The sequence below is a fragment of the Eucyclogobius newberryi genome, unplaced genomic scaffold (assembly GCF_026437365.1).
Source record: "Eucyclogobius newberryi isolate DKJ021-1_F unplaced genomic scaffold, fEucNew1.0.hap1 SCAF_29, whole genome shotgun sequence".
In the NCBI taxonomy this organism is placed as follows: domain Eukaryota; kingdom Metazoa; phylum Chordata; class Actinopteri; order Gobiiformes; family Gobiidae; genus Eucyclogobius; species Eucyclogobius newberryi.
This window is the reverse complement of record NW_027315934.1, coordinates 261,846-277,960: the sequence shown is the minus strand read 5'-3', so window position 1 is coordinate 277,960 and position 16,115 is coordinate 261,846. Positions and strand designations below refer to the sequence as shown.

Sequence of the window (16,115 nt, the reverse complement as noted above, 5' to 3'; positions counted from 1 at the left end):
CCCCGCGCAGAGCCATCGGACACGTTGAGGCTGAAGGGGACTGGCGCAGAGCCCTTGGGCCCAGGGGCAAAGCGCAGCCATCATCCTTCAAGCCGCGCCTCCTGCTGTGCGGGGGTGAGTGACAATGGGCCCGGATTGTGGTTCCGTCGGACGCGTTGAGGCTGAAGGAGACTGGCGCAGAGCCCCTGTAACAGGGGCTAAGCGCAGCCATCATCCTCCAAGCCGCGCGTCCTTCAGTGCGGGGGTGAGTGACAGTGGGCCTGGACTGTTGTTCCACCAGACGCGTTGAGGCTGAAGGGGACTGGTGCAGAGCCCCTGTGCCAGGGGCTAAGCGCAGCCATCATCCTCCAAGCCGCGCGTCCTTCTGCGCAGGGGTGAGTGACAGAGGGCCTGGACTGTTGTTCCACCGGACGCGTTGAGGCTGAAGGGGACTGGTGCAGAGCCCCTGTGCCAGGGGCTAAGCGCAGCCATCATCCTCCAAGCCGCGCGTCCTTCTGCGCAGGGGTGAGTGACAATGGACCCGGACTGTGTTCCCACCGGACGCGTTGAGGCTGAAGGGGACTGGCTCAGAGCCCCTGGCACAGGGGCTAAGCACAGCCATCATCCTTCAAGCCGCGCGTCCTTCAGTGCGGGGGTGAGTGACGGTCCCATCTCCGGAGACAAGGGGCCAGGCGCGGGGGAAGCCAGTCAGACTGACGCCCCGCGCCTGGTGGGACCTCTGTCTCGGCCTCGCTTCCAACGTGTCCGGCGTGAGGTTAGCCGGAGCAAACCACAGCCGCAAAATGTAAACAAACCCGCAGTGCGCAGGAGCCTTCGAAGCTGGATAAAACCAGAACGGGGCCCTACTATGGCGGGTCATGTGTGCCCGTCGACCAAGCTCCTTGTCTGGTATACATAGAACCATGATTTGTACCATTTTCATGGTTGATTCATGCTCACGCGAGTTCGAGACCGGCTGGGTGCACTTTTATCCATGAGGCACTGCACTGCCTCCGGCAGCCGAGTTCGGGGCCCGGTGAGGGCTCCAGGCTCCAGGGGCTCCGACCCGGAGCCTCCGACCCGCAGAAGGTGCTCCCTGGCCGGGCAAAGTCTGGCCGTGTGCGGGGTGGATGGCCCTGGGTCTGGGCGAAGCTAAGATCACGGAGCGGGTCACCTCCGCGTACAGCCCGTGGTCAGCGTGACACTGTGCTCTGCCCCGAGCAATCAGAGCAAACAGCAAGCTTCTGGAAGTGCCCGCGAGTCTGGTAAAATCAAGCCGAAAATAGACCCTCTCATGCCGGGTCTGAGCGGCGCTTAGAGCGCGGAGGAGCGCGGAGCGTGGGGCTCCATTCAGAGGCTCCGTGATCCGCCTTACAACCAGCTCTCACCTCCACGTATAGCCCGTGGTCAGCGTGACACCGTGCTCTGCCCCGAGCAATCAGAGCAAACAGCAAGCTTCTGGAAGTGCCCGGGAGTCTGGTAAAATCAAGCCGAAAATAGACCCTCTCATGCCCGGTCTGAGCGGCGCTTAGAGCGCGGAGGAGCGCGGAGCGTGGGGCTCCATTCAGAGGCTCCGTGATCCGCCTTACAACCAGCTCTCACCTCCATGTACAGCCCGTGGTCAGCGTGACACTGTGCTCTGCCCCGAGCAATCAGAGCAAACAGCAAGCTTGTGGAAGTGCCCGGGAGTCTGGTAAAATCAAGCCGAAAATAGACCCTCTCATGCCCGGTCTGAGCGGCGCTTAGAGCGCGGAGGAGCGCGGAGGGCGGGGCTCCATTCAGAGGCTCCGTGATCCGACGCTCACCTCCGCACCTCCGAACCATGACTTGAGATTACGGCTGTGAAGGAGCCTTGGAAGCTGGATAAAACCAGAACGGGGCCCATCGATCGCGGTTCTCGTGTGTCCGTCAAACGAGCTCCTCCGCCAGTAGCCGCACAACCAGGAAATGTACCTGTTTCGATTGCGAAAAACGTCATTCTCAAAAACCGCCCGCCCGTCCCTCCCAGCATTACTATTTTGCACATCCCGCGTGAGAGCAGCGTAGGAATTTCTCGGGAGCAGCGTGATTTAGCCCGGGACTCTTGAGCTGAACGCTTATTTCCACGAGCCCAAAAAACGACTAAGTCCAACGGTATATAGTGTACTATTGCCGAAAAACGACAGAGTCTTTAGGTATAGTGTACTATTTCGGTTTTTACTCTAAGTCCCTCAGGGGCATATGGTGCTATACTATGATGGTCAGATCACCTCCAGGCCCCAGGGGAGTGCTTTTCTGGGGGCAAACAGTGCACTGATGATGGGGGATTATTTCATTTTGCTCATTTTGGTGTTTTTTCACATTTTAACCCATTTTCACCCCTTTTGCTCACAACTTCATACTACGGCCCGGAAAAACGACAGAGTCGCTCGGGTATAGTGTACTATTGCCGAAAAATGACAGAGTCTTTTCAGGTATAGTGTACTATTTCGGTTTTTACTCTAAGTCCCTCAGGGGCATATGGTGCTATACTATGATGGTCAGATCACCTCCAGGCCCCAGGGGAGTGCTTTTCTGGGGGCAAACAGTGCACTGATGATGGGGGATTATTTCATTTTGCTCATTTTGGTGTTTTTTTCACATTTTAACCCATTTTCACCCCTTTTGCTCACAACGTCATACTACGGCCCGGAAAAACGACAGAGTCGCTCGGGTATAGTGTACTATTGCCGAAAAATGACAGAGTCCCTCGGGTATAGTGTACTATTGCCGAAAAACGACAGAGTCCCTCGGGTATAGTGTACTATTGCCGAAAAACGACAGAGTCCCTCGGGTATAGTGTACTATTGCCGAAAAACGACAGAGTCCCTCGGGTATAGTGTACTATTGGCTGGAAGCTCGGTTTTTTTCTAAGTCCAGCAGGGGTATATGGTACTATATTCTGGTGGTCAGATCACCTCCAGGCCCCAGGGGAGTGCTTTTCTGGGGGCAAACAGTGCACTGATGATGGGGGATTATTTCATTTTGCTCATTTTGGTGTTTTTTCACATTTTAACCCATTTTCACCCCTTTTGCTCACATCTTCAAACTCGGGCCCTGATTACAAGTTCTGACCAAATGATGACAAACACGGTATTTATTATGTATTTTTTTCATTTTTTTTATTTTTCCAACTTATACATCCATCATTGGTGCCAGGCAGGTTGTGGAGAAAGCAGTGAAGAAAGGAGAGAGCCATCACAGAAAAGATGTCCATCCAGGGTCAAGGTACCCTGCACTTTTACATATCCAAATGACAGCATTTAAAGTTTTTTAGCGTATGGTATCTCTCGTTGCATGGAACCGCACAGAGGCCAACGCCACACTGACGGCACCTGTACTTTGTTTGCCGCCTGCCTTTGGTACGAGAGCGGTCAGAGCACACGGCGCAGTCTGGACGTCCCTCTGCTTGACAAAGCCAATGACGCTCTGTGAGTCTCTGTGGCATTTCACCCTCCGGTCTTGAGCGCCTCTCTTGTTTTTTGGAGTGATCAGCCAGTAATGCATCAATAATGTTCTGAATGTAAACCTTTAAAGGTTTGTGTGGGCCTGGAGTGGATTTGGTGTATATGATGTGTGAGTTGACAATACTTATGCTTATAATGGCATTGAATATGCGATGATACCATTTCCGGGACCTGTGTGGAAAGAGGTATGTCTTCATCCTCTGGTCAGCAGTGTCCACTCCACCCATGTAGGCGTTGTACTGGTCGACACATACAGGTCTTTTGATGTCACGGAAGCCAGTGTCATCTGTCTTGGACCGGATCCTCCTCTGAACACAATCATTTCCATGGACTGTGGACAACATGGTGAGACGTTTAGTATCGTGCCAAGCACAAGCCAGGAGTTTTCCCTTTCTGCAAAAAACTGGGTCATCTCCTTTTTTCAGCTGTAAGACACTTTTACCAAGGCATTTTGGCATCCCCAACCTGGTAATCCTTACCGTCCCACACAGTCCAGTTTCCAAATCTGCTAATTCATTTGCAATTACAGGCGAGGTATAGTAACTGTCCATGTAAATCTCGTGTCCTTTGCCCGTAAAGGGAGAAACCAACTCACGGACAAGTGCGTGTGTTGCACTGATGTTGCTTGCATTATTTTTGTACTGTCCAGTGTGCATTGACCAGCGCAAAACATACCCTGAACAGCTTTCACTCAGGGCATACACTCTATAGCCATATTTGTCAGGTTTATTCGGAGAGTAACATTTTAGTGAAGATCTCCCCTTGAAAGCTATTGTCATTTCATCTAAAGAAAGCTCCTTGATTGGACTGTAAACTGCTGCAAATTTGGGAATAATCAAATCTATTATTGGGCGCACTTTGAACAGTTTATCGTGCCCGGGAAAGAACGAAAGAATGATTTCAAATCTGTTTCTTGACATTACATTTCCAAATCCAGGCGTTTGTGTAAGCCAAAATGTTCCCCAGTAATCCTCGATTTCAGGTTTCTCAACAAGGCCCATGGAGAGATGCAAAGCAAAGAAAGCTTTCATTTCGGTGACTGATACATCATACCACTCAAGAAATCTTGAATGTGGCTTCAGAATCATAGGTGCCATACACTGATGTGCATATCTATTTGTCTCATCAGTAATGAAAGTCCAAAACTGATCGGTCAGAAAGAGTGACAGAATATCAAATGGATTAGCATCCGTCAGATCCATCTCTCCTGTGTAGCCAACTGGGTCTTCAAAAGGTTTGATCCATGCCTCAAATACCTCGACCTCTCTCAGCATGTCCCAGCTCTCATCCACCTGGCAAGTTTTACTGCAGCCACTGGTTCCACTGGTTCCACGCCTCCGTCTGTCCTTTGCACCTGTCCGTTGTTTCGAAGTCCCTTCATCTCCACTTGGAAATCCATCGTCACTCTCGGGGAGATAATTTCCTTCAGAGTCAGAATCTGCTGTAAATTGCATGCCACGTGTACTTCCTCCAGCCATTTTTTTCCTTACCGGATCTGCCCTAGATCATACCTGGCTAATAAGAGGAAGTTGCACCGAACCGACCAATGACTGAAGTGATTCATTTTCTACTATTATTTCATAAATTTCCTTGTACGGTAAAGTCGCATTTCTGCGACTTTGGCGCTTAAAGGGTTAACCGGGAGGTTGGTGGTTCGAGCCCACCCAGGGACGATTGGAAGAGGTATAGCAGGCAAAATCTATGAGGTAACATTGGTCACTGAATATCTAGCTGAAACAGGTTAGAGGCGCTGTGGCTTAGATGGTCAAAGTGCCTGTCTAGTAAACAGGAGATCCTGGGATCAAATCCCAGCAGTGCCTTCATGATAGCCTTTCAAGCAAATCAGTTGTTTACATGTACAGAAAAACTTATCACCCGAAAGAGCTCTTTTACATTTTTTAATTAGAGATTGAAAAGTATCCCTGAATAAACAGAGTAAATGCACTCTTTTCACTCCTTGTTTCTCAGTTTGATGGTAAGGATTGATTGATTGATGTAGACCGTTTTTGGATGACTGTTTTGCTTTTGTGAAAAAGGGGAATCAGACAAAAGTTGCAAAGGCATTCAAAGGCTGTGAGTTCGAGACCCACCAGAGTCACTGTTGTAACCCCTGTTATCTACATTGGTAAATAGGAAAGCCTGCTTGTGTTATTAACTGATGAAAGGAACTGCTAAATTTGGTTCAATTACCACAGAATCCCAGTGTGCTATAGGCTGGCCACTGCTTGGTAGGAGTTTCCCGTACGTGAGTGACTGTTCCTTCCTTCCTTCACGTCCCGCTCAACCTCGTCTTCTTCTAAAGAGTTTGGCGCTGTCCTCAGAAGCTTTGGTCTTACTCAGCACCTGAGTGGCCCCACCAAGGGCAAAGGGCACACTCTGGACCTGCTAATGACAAAGCGGGTTAATATTTCAAATTACAGTGTGGTAAATGTTACTTTGATGGTTTCTGTATTTCTCCAGGTGCAATGAGTTTGCAGTCTTCTTTGCAAGACTCAGTTCAGAACATTAAAAATACCATTATTTGCAGATAACAAGCACGCAGCCAGCTAGACAACTGGAGTTAACCCATTTTGCATTTGTGGCTGACAAAACTTTCCAAGAGATCACCACAAGTCTGAGTTCCACTACATGCTGCCTTTATGCATTGCCTACTAGATTTTTAAAGTCTATGGTGAGCAGTCTGTTGGCTCCAATCAATCAAAAAGTCAACATGTTGCTTGGATCTGGAATTTTCCCAAGATCCTTAAAACTGCAGTCATTAAGCCTGTCTTAAAGAAGAGCAGTCTTGATGCCACAGTGCTAAATAATTACCGGCCCATCTCAAACCTACTACTACTCAGTTGTCCATTCAAGCATGCAAATCATTTACAACGACAGAAAATGCGCTGCTGTTACAAATTGGAATAAGATGGAAAAGTATCCCTGCACACACAGATTAACTGCACTCTTTTCACTTTTTGATTCTCAGTTTGTTGGCAAGGAATGACTGATGTGGACCCATTTTGGATGAAAACCGTGTTTTGTGTTTGTGGAAATGAGCATCATGGAAGGATGTATGGGCTCTGTGGCGCAATGGATAGCGCATTGGACTTCTAGGCATAATTTGCAAGGGCGTTCAAAGGTTGTGGGTTCGAGTCCCACCAGAGTCGCTAATGGTGAGAGAACATACTAGTTTTTTTACAATGGAAAATCTGCTCGCTTTACTATCTGATGAAAGGCACTGCTGAACGAGGTTCAATTGCCAAGTGTGCTTGAAAAAGTAAGCAAATACATCGGCATTATGTCAAATAACATTATCTTGCAATTTTTCCTCAATATCCAGATTAACTGCAGGATATTGAGTGCGCAATAAATTGGCGAGAGTCGATTGATTGAAAGACTTCCAGTTTTTTATAGCTACATTGGTACAGGGGATTTAGCTCAAAGGTAGAAAGATTGATGCCCTCGCTCTCCATTAAACACAGTTGATTGGACAGGGGCTGAACTTTCGAATGTTGCTGGCTCGCTTTAAAAAAAAAAGATATTGCGGCTTGTCGACTCGCAAATATTTTATTGAGTGGGCTGTTTGTCTCTGTGGCGCAATTGGCCAGCGCGCTCGGCTGTTAACCGGGAGGTTGGTGGTTCGGGCCCACCCAGGGACGATTGGAAGAGGTACAGCAGGCAAAATCTATGAGGTAATATTGGTCACTGAATATCTAGCTGAAACAGGTTGGAGTAGCATTTGAGAGGCGCTGTGGCTTAGATGGTCAAAGTGCCTGTCTAGTAAACAGGAGATCCTGGGTTCAAATCCCAGCAGTGCCTTCATGATAGCCTTTCAAGCAAATCAGTTGTTTACATGTACAGAAAAACTTATCACCCGAAAGAGCTCTTTTACATTTTTTAATTAGAGATTGAAAAGTATCCCTGAATAAACAGAGTAAATGCACTCTTTTCACTCCTTGTTTCTCAGTTTGATGGTAAGGATTGATTGATTGATGTAGACCGTTTTTGGATGACTGTTTTGCTTTTGTGAAAAAGGGGAATCAGACAAAAGTTGCAAAGGCATTCAAAGGCTGTGAGTTCGAGACCCACCAGAGTCACTGTTGTAACCCCTGTTATCTACATTGGTAAATAGGAAAGCCTGCTTGTGTTATTAACTGATGAAAGGAACTGCTAAATTTGGTTCAATTACCACAGAATCCCAGTGTGCTATAGGCTGGCCACTGCTTGGTAGGAGTTTCCCGTACGTGAGTGACTGTTCCTTCCTTCCTTCACGTCCCGCTCAACCTCGTCTTCTTCTAAAGAGTTTGGCGCTGTCCTCAGAAGCTTTGGTCTTACTCAGCACCTGAGTGGCCCCACCAAGGGCAAAGGGCACACTCTGGACCTGCTAATGACAAAGCGGGTTAATATTTCAAATTACAGTGTGGTAAATGTTACTTTGATGGTTTCTGTATTTCTCCAGGTGCAATGAGTTTGCAGTCTTCTTTGCAAGACTCAGTTCAGAACATTAAAAATACCATTATTTGCAGATAACAAGCACGCAGCCAGCTAGACAACTGGAGTTAACCCATTTTGCATTTGTGGCTGACAAAACTTTCCAAGAGATCACCACAAGTCTGAGTTCCACTACATGCTGCCTTTATGCATTGCCTACTAGATTTTTAAAGTCTATGGTGAGCAGTCTGTTGGCTCCAATCAATCAAAAAGTCAACATGTTGCTTGGATCTGGAATTTTCCCAAGATCCTTAAAACTGCAGTCATTAAGCCTGTCTTAAAGAAGAGCAGTCTTGATGCCACAGTGCTAAATAATTACCGGCCCATCTCAAACCTACTACTACTCAGTTGTCCATTCAAGCATGCAAATCATTTACAACGACAGAAAATGCGCTGCTGTTACAAATTGGAATAAGATGGAAAAGTATCCCTGCACACACAGATTAACTGCACTCTTTTCACTTTTTGATTCTCAGTTTGTTGGCAAGGAATGACTGATGTGGACCCATTTTGGATGAAAACCGTGTTTTGTGTTTGTGGAAATGAGCATCATGGAAGGATGTATGGGCTCTGTGGCGCAATGGATAGTGCATTGGACTTCTAGGCGTAATTTGCAAGGGCATTCAAAGGTTGTGGGTTCGAGTCCCACCAGAGTCGCTAATGGTGAGAGAACATACTAGTTTTTTTACAATGGAAAATCTGCTCGCTTTACTATCTGATGAAAGGCACTGCTCAACGAGGTTCAATTGCCAAGTGTGCTTGAAAAAGTAAGCAAATACATCGGCATTATGTCAAATAACATTATCTTGCAATTTTTCCTCAATATCCAGATTAACTGCAGGATATTGAGTGCGCAATAAATTGGCGAGAGTCGATTGATTGAAAGACTTCCAGTTTTTTATAGCTACATTGGTACAGGGGATTTAGCTCAAAGGTAGAAAGATTGATGCCCTCGCTCTCCATTAAACACAGTTGATTGGACAGGGGCTGAACTTTCGAATGTTGCTGGCTCGCTTTAAAAAAAAAAGATATTGCGGCTTGTCGACTCGCAAATATTTTATTGAGTGGGCTGTTTGTCTCTGTGGCGCAATTGGCCAGCGCGCTCGGCTGTTAACCGGGAGGTTGGTGGTTCGAGCCCACCCAGGGACGATTGGAAGAGGTACAGCAGGCAAAATCTATGAGGTAATATTGGTCACTGAATATCTAGCTGAAACAGGTTGGAGTAGCATTTGAGAGGCGCTGTGGCTTAGATGGTCAAAGTGCCTGTCTAGTAAACAGGAGATCCTGGGTTCAAATCCCAGCAGTGTCTTCACGATAGCCTTTCAAGCAAATCAGTTGTTTACATGTACAGAAAAACCTATCACCCGAAAGAGCTCTTTTACATTTTTTAATTAGAGATTGAAAAGTATCCCTGAATAAACAGAGTAAATGCACTCTTTTCACTCCTTGTTTCTCAGTTTGATGGTAAGGATTGATTGATTGATGTAGACCGTTTTTGGATGACTGTTTTGCTTTTGTGAAAAAGGGGAATCAGACAAAAGTTGCAAAGGCATTCAAAGGCTGTGAGTTCGAGACCCACCAGAGTCACTGTTGTAACCCCTGTTATCTACATTGGTAAATAGGAAAGCCTGCTTGTGTTATTAACTGATGAAAGGAACTGCTAAATTTGGTTCAATTACCACAGAATCCCAGTGTGCTATAGGCTGACCACTGCTTGGTAGGAGTTTCCCGTACGTGAGTGACTGTTCCTTCCTTCCTTCACGTCCCGCTCAACCTCGTCTTCTTCTAAAGAGTTTGGCGCTGTCCTCAGAAGCTTTGGTCTTACTCAGCACCTGAGTGGCCCCACCAAGGGCAAAGGGCACACTCTGGACCTGCTAATGACAAAGCGGGGTAATATTTCAAATTACAGTGTGGTAAATGTTACTTTGATGGTTTCTGTATTTCTCCAGGTGCAATGAGTTTGCAGTCTTCTTTGCAAGACTCAGTTCAGAACATTAAAAATACCATTATTTGCAGATAACAAGCACGCAGCCAGCTAGACAACTGGAGTTAACCCATTTTGCATTTGTGGCTGACAAAACTTTCCAAGAGATCACCACAAGTCTGAGTTCCACTACATGCTGCCTTTATGCATTGCCTACTAGATTTTTAAAGTCTATGGTGAGCAGTCTGTTGGCTCCAATCAATCAAAAAGTCAACATGTTGCTTGGATCTGGAATTTTCCCAAGATCCTTAAAACTGCAGTCATTAAGCCTGTCTTAAAGAAGAGCAGTCTTGATGCCACAGTGCTAAATAATTACCGGCCCATCTCAAACCTACTACTACTCAGTTGTCCATTCAAGCATGCAAATCATTTACAACGACAGAAAATGCGCTGCTGTTACAAATTGGAATAAGATGGAAAAGTATCCCTGCACACACAGATTAACTGCACTCTTTTCACTTTTTGATTCTCAGTTTGTTGGCAAGGAATGACTGATGTGGACCCATTTTGGATGAAAACCGTGTTTTGCGTTTGTGGAAATGAGCATCATGGAAGGATGTATGGGCTCTGTGGCGCAATGGATAGTGCATTGGACTTCTAGGCGTAATTTGCAAGGGCATTCAAAGGTTGTGGGTTCGAGTCCCACCAGAGTCGCTAATGGTGAGAGAACATACTAGTTTTTTTACAATGGAAAATCTGCTCGCTTTACTATCTGATGAAAGGCACTGCTGAACGAGGTTCAATTGCCAAGTGTGCTTGAAAAAGTAAGCAAATACATCGGCATTATGTCAAATAACATTATCTTGCAATTTTTCCTCAATATCCAGATTAACTGCAGGATATTGAGTGCGCAATAAATTGGCGAGAGTCGATTGATTGAAAGACTTCCAGTTTTTTTATAGCTACATTGGTACAGGGGATTTAGCTCAAAGGTAGAAAGATTGATGCCCTCGCTCTCCATTAAACACAGTTGATTGGACAGGGGCTGAACTTTCGAATGTTGCTGGCTCTCTTTAAAAAAAAAGATATTGCGGCTTGTCGACTCGCAAATATTTTATTGAGCGGGCTGTTTGTCTCTGTGGCGCAATTGGCCAGCGCGCTCGGCTGTTAACCGGGAGGTTGATGGTTCGAGCCCACCCAGGGACGATTGGAAGAGGTATAGCAGGCAAAATCTATGAGGTAATATTGGTCACTGAATATGTAGCTGAAACAGGTTGGAGCAGCTTTTGAGAGGCGCTGTGGCTTAGATGGTCAAAGTGCCTGTCTAGTAAACAGGAGATCCTGGGTTCAAATCCCAGCAGTGCCTTCACGATAGCCTTTCAAGCAAATCAGTTGTTTACATGTACAGAAAAACTTATCACCCGAAAGAGCTCTTTTACATTTTTTAATTAGAGATTGAAAAGTATCCCTGAATAAACAGAGTAAATGCACTCTTTTCACTCCTTGTTTCTCAGTTTGATGGTAAGGATTGATTGATTGATTGATGTAGACCGTTTTTGGATGACTGTTTTGCTTTTGTGAAAAAGGGGAATCAGACAAAAGTTGCAAAGGCATTCAAAGGCTGTGAGTTCGAGACCCACCAGAGTCACTGTTGTAACCCCTGTTATCTACATTGGTAAATAGGAAAGCCTGCTTGTGTTATTAACTGATGAAAGGAACTGCTAAATTTGGTTCAATTACCACAGAATCCCAGTGTGCTATAGGCTGGCCACTGCTTGGTAGGAGTTTCCCGTACGTGAGTGACTGTTCCTTCCTTCCTTCACGTCCCGCTCAACCTCGTCTTCTTCTAAAGAGTTTGGCGCTGTCCTCAGAAGCTTTGGTCTTACTCAGCACCTGAGTGGCCCCACCAAGGGCAAAGGGCACACTCTGGACCTGCTAATGACAAAGCGGGTTAATATTTCAAATTACAGTGTGGTAAATGTTACTTTGTCTGATGGTTTCTGTATTTCTCCAGGTGCAATGAGTTTGCAGTCTTCTTTGCAAGACTCAGTTCAGAACATTAAAAATACCATTATTTGCAGATAACAAGCACGCAGCCAGCTAGACAACTGGAGTTAACCCATTTTGCATTTGTGGCTGACAAAACTTTCCAAGAGATCACCACAAGTCTGAGTTCCACTACATGCTGCCTTTATGCATTGCCTACTAGATTTTTAAAGTATATGGTGAGCAGTCTGTTGGCTCCAATCAATCAAAAAGTCAACATGTTGCTTGGATCTGGAATTTTCCCAAGATCCTTAAAACTGCAGTCATTAAGCCTGTCTTAAAGAAGAGCAGTCTTGATGCCACAGTGCTAAATAATTACCGACCCATCTCAAACCTACTACTAATCAGTTGTCCATTCAAGCATGCAAATCATTTACAACGACAGAAAATGTGCTGCTGTTACAAATTGGAATAAGATGGAAAAGTATCCCTGCACACACAGATTAACTGCACTCTTTTCACTTTTTGATTCTCAGTTTGTTGGCAAGGAATGACTGATGTGGACCCATTTTGGATGAAAACCGTGTTTTGCGTTTGTGGAAATGAGCATCATGGAAGGATGTATGGGCTCTGTGCCGCAATGGATAGCGCATTGGACTTCTAGGCATAATTTGCAAGGGCATTCAAAGGTTGTGGGTTCGAGTCCCACCAGAGTCGCTAATGGTGAGAGAACATACTAGTTTTTTTACAATGGAAAATCTGCCCGCTTTACTATCTGATGAAAGGCACTGCTGAACGAGGTTCAATTGCCAAGTGTGCTTGAAAAAGTAAGCAAATACATTGGCATTATGTCAAATAACATTATCTTGCAATTTTTCCTCAATATCCAGATTAACTGCAGGATATTGAGTGCGCAATAAATTGGCGAGAGTCGATTGATTGAAAGACTTCCAGTTTTTTTATAGCTACATTGGTACAGGGGATTTAGCTCAAAGGTAGAAAGATTGATGCCCTCGCTCTCCATTAAACACAGTTGATTGGACAGGGGCTGAACTTTCGAATGTTGCTGGCTCTCTTTAAAAAAAAAGATATTGCGGCTTGTCGACTCGCAAATATTTTATTGAGCGGGCTGTTTGTCTCTGTGGCGCAATTGGCCAGCGCGCTCGGCTGTTAACCGGGAGGTTGGTGGTTCGAGCCCACCCAGGGACGATTGGAAGAGGTATAGCAGGCAAAATCTATGAGGTAATATTGGTCACTGAATATGTAGCTGAAACAGGTTGGAGCAGCTTTTAAGAGGCGCTGTGGCTCAGATGGTCAAAGTGCCTGTCTAGTAAACAGGAGATCCTGGGTTCAAATCCCAGCAGTGCCTTCATGATAGCGTTTCAAGCAAATCAGTTGTTTACATGTACAGAAAAACTTATCACCCGAAAGAGCTCTTTTACATTTTTTAATTAGAGATTGAAAAGTATCCCTGAATAAACAGAGTAAATGCACTCTTTTCACTCCTTGTTTCTCAGTTTGATGGTAAGGATTGATTGATTGATTGATTGATTGATGTAGACCGTTTTTGGATGACTGTTTTGCTTTTGTGAAAAAGGGGAATCAGACAAAAGTTGCAAAGGCATTCAAAGGCTGTGAGTTCGAGACCCACCAGAGTCACTGTTGTAACCCCTGTTATCTACATTGGTAAATAGGAAAGCCTGCTTGTGTTATTAACTGATGAAAGGAACTGCTAAATTTGGTTCAATTACCACAGAATCCCAGTGTGCTATAGGCTGGCCACTGCTTGGTAGGAGTTTCCCGTACGTGAGTGACTGTTCCTTCCTTCCTTCACGTCCCGCTCAACCTCGTCTTCTTCTAAAGAGTTTGGCGCTGTCCTCAGAAGCTTTGGTCTTACTCAGCACCTGAGTGGCCCCACCAAGGGCAAAGGGCACACTCTGGACCTGCTAATGACAAAGCGGGTTAATATTTCAAATTACAGTGTGGTAAATGTTACTTTGATGGTTTCTGTATTTCTCCAGGTGCAATGAGTTTGCAGTCTTCTTTGCAAGACTCAGTTCAGAACATTAAAAATACCATTATTTGCAGATAACAAGCACGCAGCCAGCTAGACAACTGGAGTTAACCCATTTTGCATTTGTGGCTGACAAAACTTTCCAAGAGATCACCACAAGTCTGAGTTCCACTACATGCTGCCTTTATGCATTGCCTACTAGATTTTTAAAGTCTATGGTGAGCAGTCTGTTGGCTCCAATCAATCAAAAAGTCAACATGTTGCTTGGATCTGGAATTTTCCCAAGATCCTTAAAACTGCAGTCATTAAGCCTGTCTTAAAGAAGAGCAGTCTTGATGCCACAGTGCTAAATAATTACCGGCCCATCTCAAACCTACTACTACTCAGTTGTCCATTCAAGCATGCAAATCATTTACAACGACAGAAAATGCGCTGCTGTTACAAATTGGAATAAGATGGAAAAGTATCCCTGCACACACAGATTAACTGCACTCTTTTCACTTTTTGATTCTCAGTTTGTTGGCAAGGAATGACTGATGTGGACCCATTTTGGATGAAAACCGTGTTTTGCGTTTGTGGAAATGAGCATCATGGAAGGATGTATGGGCTCTGTGCCGCAATGGATAGCGCATTGGACTTCTAGGCATAATTTGCAAGGGCATTCAAAGGTTGTGGGTTCGAGTCCCACCAGAGTCGCTAATGGTGAGAGAACATACTAGTTTTTTTACAATGGAAAATCTGCCCGCTTTACTATCTGATGAAAGGCACTGCTGAACGAGGTTCAATTGCCAAGTGTGCTTGAAAAAGTAAGCAAATACATTGGCATTATGTCAAATAACATTATCTTGCAATTTTTCCTCAATATCCAGATTAACTGCAGGATATTGAGTGCGCAATAAATTGGCGAGAGTCGATTGATTGAAAGACTTCCAGTTTTTTTATAGCTACATTGGTACAGGGGATTTAGCTCAAAGGTAGAAAGATTGATGCCCTCGCTCTCCATTAAACACAGTTGATTGGACAGGGGCTGAACTTTCGAATGTTGCTGGCTCTCTTTAAAAAAAAAGATATTGCGGCTTGTCGACTCGCAAATATTTTATTGAGCGGGCTGTTTGTCTCTGTGGCGCAATTGGCCAGCGCGCTCGGCTGTTAACCGGGAGGTTGGTGGTTCGAGCCCACCCAGGGACGATTGGAAGAGGTATAGCAGGCAAAATCTATGAGGTAATATTGGTCACTGAATATGTAGCTGAAACAGTTTGGAGCAGCTTTTAAGAGGCGCTGTGGCTCAGATGGTCAAAGTGCCTGTCTAGTAAACAGGAGATCCTGGGTTCAAATCCCAGCAGTGCCTTCATGATAGCGTTTCAAGCAAATCAGTTGTTTACATGTACAGAAAAACTTATCACCCGAAAGAGCTCTTTTACATTTTTTAATTAGAGATTGAAAAGTATCCCTGAATAAACAGAGTAAATGCACTCTTTTCACTCCTTGTTTCTCAGTTTGATGGTAAGGATTGATTGATTGATTGATTGATTGATGTAGACCGTTTTTGGATGACTGTTTTGCTTTTGTGAAAAAGGGGAATCAGACAAAAGTTGCAAAGGCATTCAAAGGCTGTGAGTTCGAGACCCACCAGAGTCACTGTTGTAACCCCTGTTATCTACATTGGTAAATAGGAAAGCCTGCTTGTGTTATTAACTGATGAAAGGAACTGCTAAATTTGGTTCAATTACCACAGAATCCCAGTGTGCTATAGGCTGGCCACTGCTTGGTAGGAGTTTCCCGTACGTGAGTGACTGTTCCTTCCTTCCTTCACGTCCCGCTCAACCTCGTCTTCTTCTAAAGAGTTTGGCGCTGTCCTCAGAAGCTTTGGTCTTACTCAGCACCTGAGTGGCCCCACCAAGGGCAAAGGGCACACTCTGGACCTGCTAATGACAAAGCGGGTTAATATTTCAAATTACAGTGTGGTAAATGTTACTTTGTCTGATGGTTTCTGTATTTCTCCAGGTGCAATGAGTTTGCAGTCTTCTTTGCAAGACTCAGTTCAGAACATTAAAAATACCATTATTTGCAGATAACAAGCACGCAGCCAGCTAGACAACTGGAGTTAACCCATTTTGCATTTGTGGCTGACAAAACTTTCCAAGAGATCACCACAAGTCTGAGTTCCACTACATGCTGCCTTTATGCATTGCCTACTAGATTTTTAAAGTCTATGGTGAGCAGTCTGTTGGCTCCAATCAATCAAAAAGTCAAC

The 16,115-nt window shown here is 45.2% G+C and overlaps 14 non-coding genes across 14 annotated transcripts; all 14 read left to right on the top strand.

Annotated features, from left to right (window-relative positions):
• Positions 1–5,210: 5,210 nt before the first annotated feature.
• trnat-agu (transfer RNA threonine (anticodon AGU)) lies at positions 5,211–5,284 on the top strand. Its single transcript has one exon. It is a non-coding gene; the product is annotated as a tRNA-Thr (tRNA).
• A 1,238-nt stretch (positions 5,285–6,522) lies between these two features.
• On the top strand, positions 6,523–6,613 carry trnar-ucu (transfer RNA arginine (anticodon UCU)). Its single transcript is given in 2 exon segments — positions 6,523–6,559; positions 6,578–6,613. It is a non-coding gene; the product is annotated as a tRNA-Arg (tRNA).
• A 578-nt stretch (positions 6,614–7,191) lies between these two features.
• trnat-agu (transfer RNA threonine (anticodon AGU)) lies at positions 7,192–7,265 on the top strand. The gene has a single exon. It is a non-coding gene; the product is annotated as a tRNA-Thr (tRNA).
• A 1,238-nt stretch (positions 7,266–8,503) lies between these two features.
• trnar-ucu (transfer RNA arginine (anticodon UCU)) lies at positions 8,504–8,594 on the top strand. Its single transcript is given in 2 exon segments — positions 8,504–8,540; positions 8,559–8,594. It is a non-coding gene; the product is annotated as a tRNA-Arg (tRNA).
• Positions 8,595–9,012: 418 nt separating this feature from the next.
• Positions 9,013–9,086, top strand: trnan-guu (transfer RNA asparagine (anticodon GUU)). The gene has a single exon. It is a non-coding gene; the product is annotated as a tRNA-Asn (tRNA).
• Positions 9,087–9,172: 86 nt separating this feature from the next.
• On the top strand, positions 9,173–9,246 carry trnat-agu (transfer RNA threonine (anticodon AGU)). Its single transcript has one exon. It is a non-coding gene; the product is annotated as a tRNA-Thr (tRNA).
• A 1,238-nt stretch (positions 9,247–10,484) lies between these two features.
• Positions 10,485–10,575, top strand: trnar-ucu (transfer RNA arginine (anticodon UCU)). The gene is given in 2 exon segments: positions 10,485–10,521; positions 10,540–10,575. It is a non-coding gene; the product is annotated as a tRNA-Arg (tRNA).
• Positions 10,576–11,153: 578 nt separating this feature from the next.
• On the top strand, positions 11,154–11,227 carry trnat-agu (transfer RNA threonine (anticodon AGU)). The gene has a single exon. It is a non-coding gene; the product is annotated as a tRNA-Thr (tRNA).
• A 1,246-nt stretch (positions 11,228–12,473) lies between these two features.
• trnar-ucu (transfer RNA arginine (anticodon UCU)) lies at positions 12,474–12,564 on the top strand. The gene is given in 2 exon segments: positions 12,474–12,510; positions 12,529–12,564. It is a non-coding gene; the product is annotated as a tRNA-Arg (tRNA).
• A 418-nt stretch (positions 12,565–12,982) lies between these two features.
• On the top strand, positions 12,983–13,056 carry trnan-guu (transfer RNA asparagine (anticodon GUU)). Its single transcript has one exon. It is a non-coding gene; the product is annotated as a tRNA-Asn (tRNA).
• An 86-nt stretch (positions 13,057–13,142) lies between these two features.
• trnat-agu (transfer RNA threonine (anticodon AGU)) lies at positions 13,143–13,216 on the top strand. Its single transcript has one exon. It is a non-coding gene; the product is annotated as a tRNA-Thr (tRNA).
• A 1,250-nt stretch (positions 13,217–14,466) lies between these two features.
• Positions 14,467–14,557, top strand: trnar-ucu (transfer RNA arginine (anticodon UCU)). The gene is given in 2 exon segments: positions 14,467–14,503; positions 14,522–14,557. It is a non-coding gene; the product is annotated as a tRNA-Arg (tRNA).
• A 418-nt stretch (positions 14,558–14,975) lies between these two features.
• Positions 14,976–15,049, top strand: trnan-guu (transfer RNA asparagine (anticodon GUU)). The gene has a single exon. It is a non-coding gene; the product is annotated as a tRNA-Asn (tRNA).
• An 86-nt stretch (positions 15,050–15,135) lies between these two features.
• On the top strand, positions 15,136–15,209 carry trnat-agu (transfer RNA threonine (anticodon AGU)). Its single transcript has one exon. It is a non-coding gene; the product is annotated as a tRNA-Thr (tRNA).
• Positions 15,210–16,115: the final 906 nt, after the last annotated feature.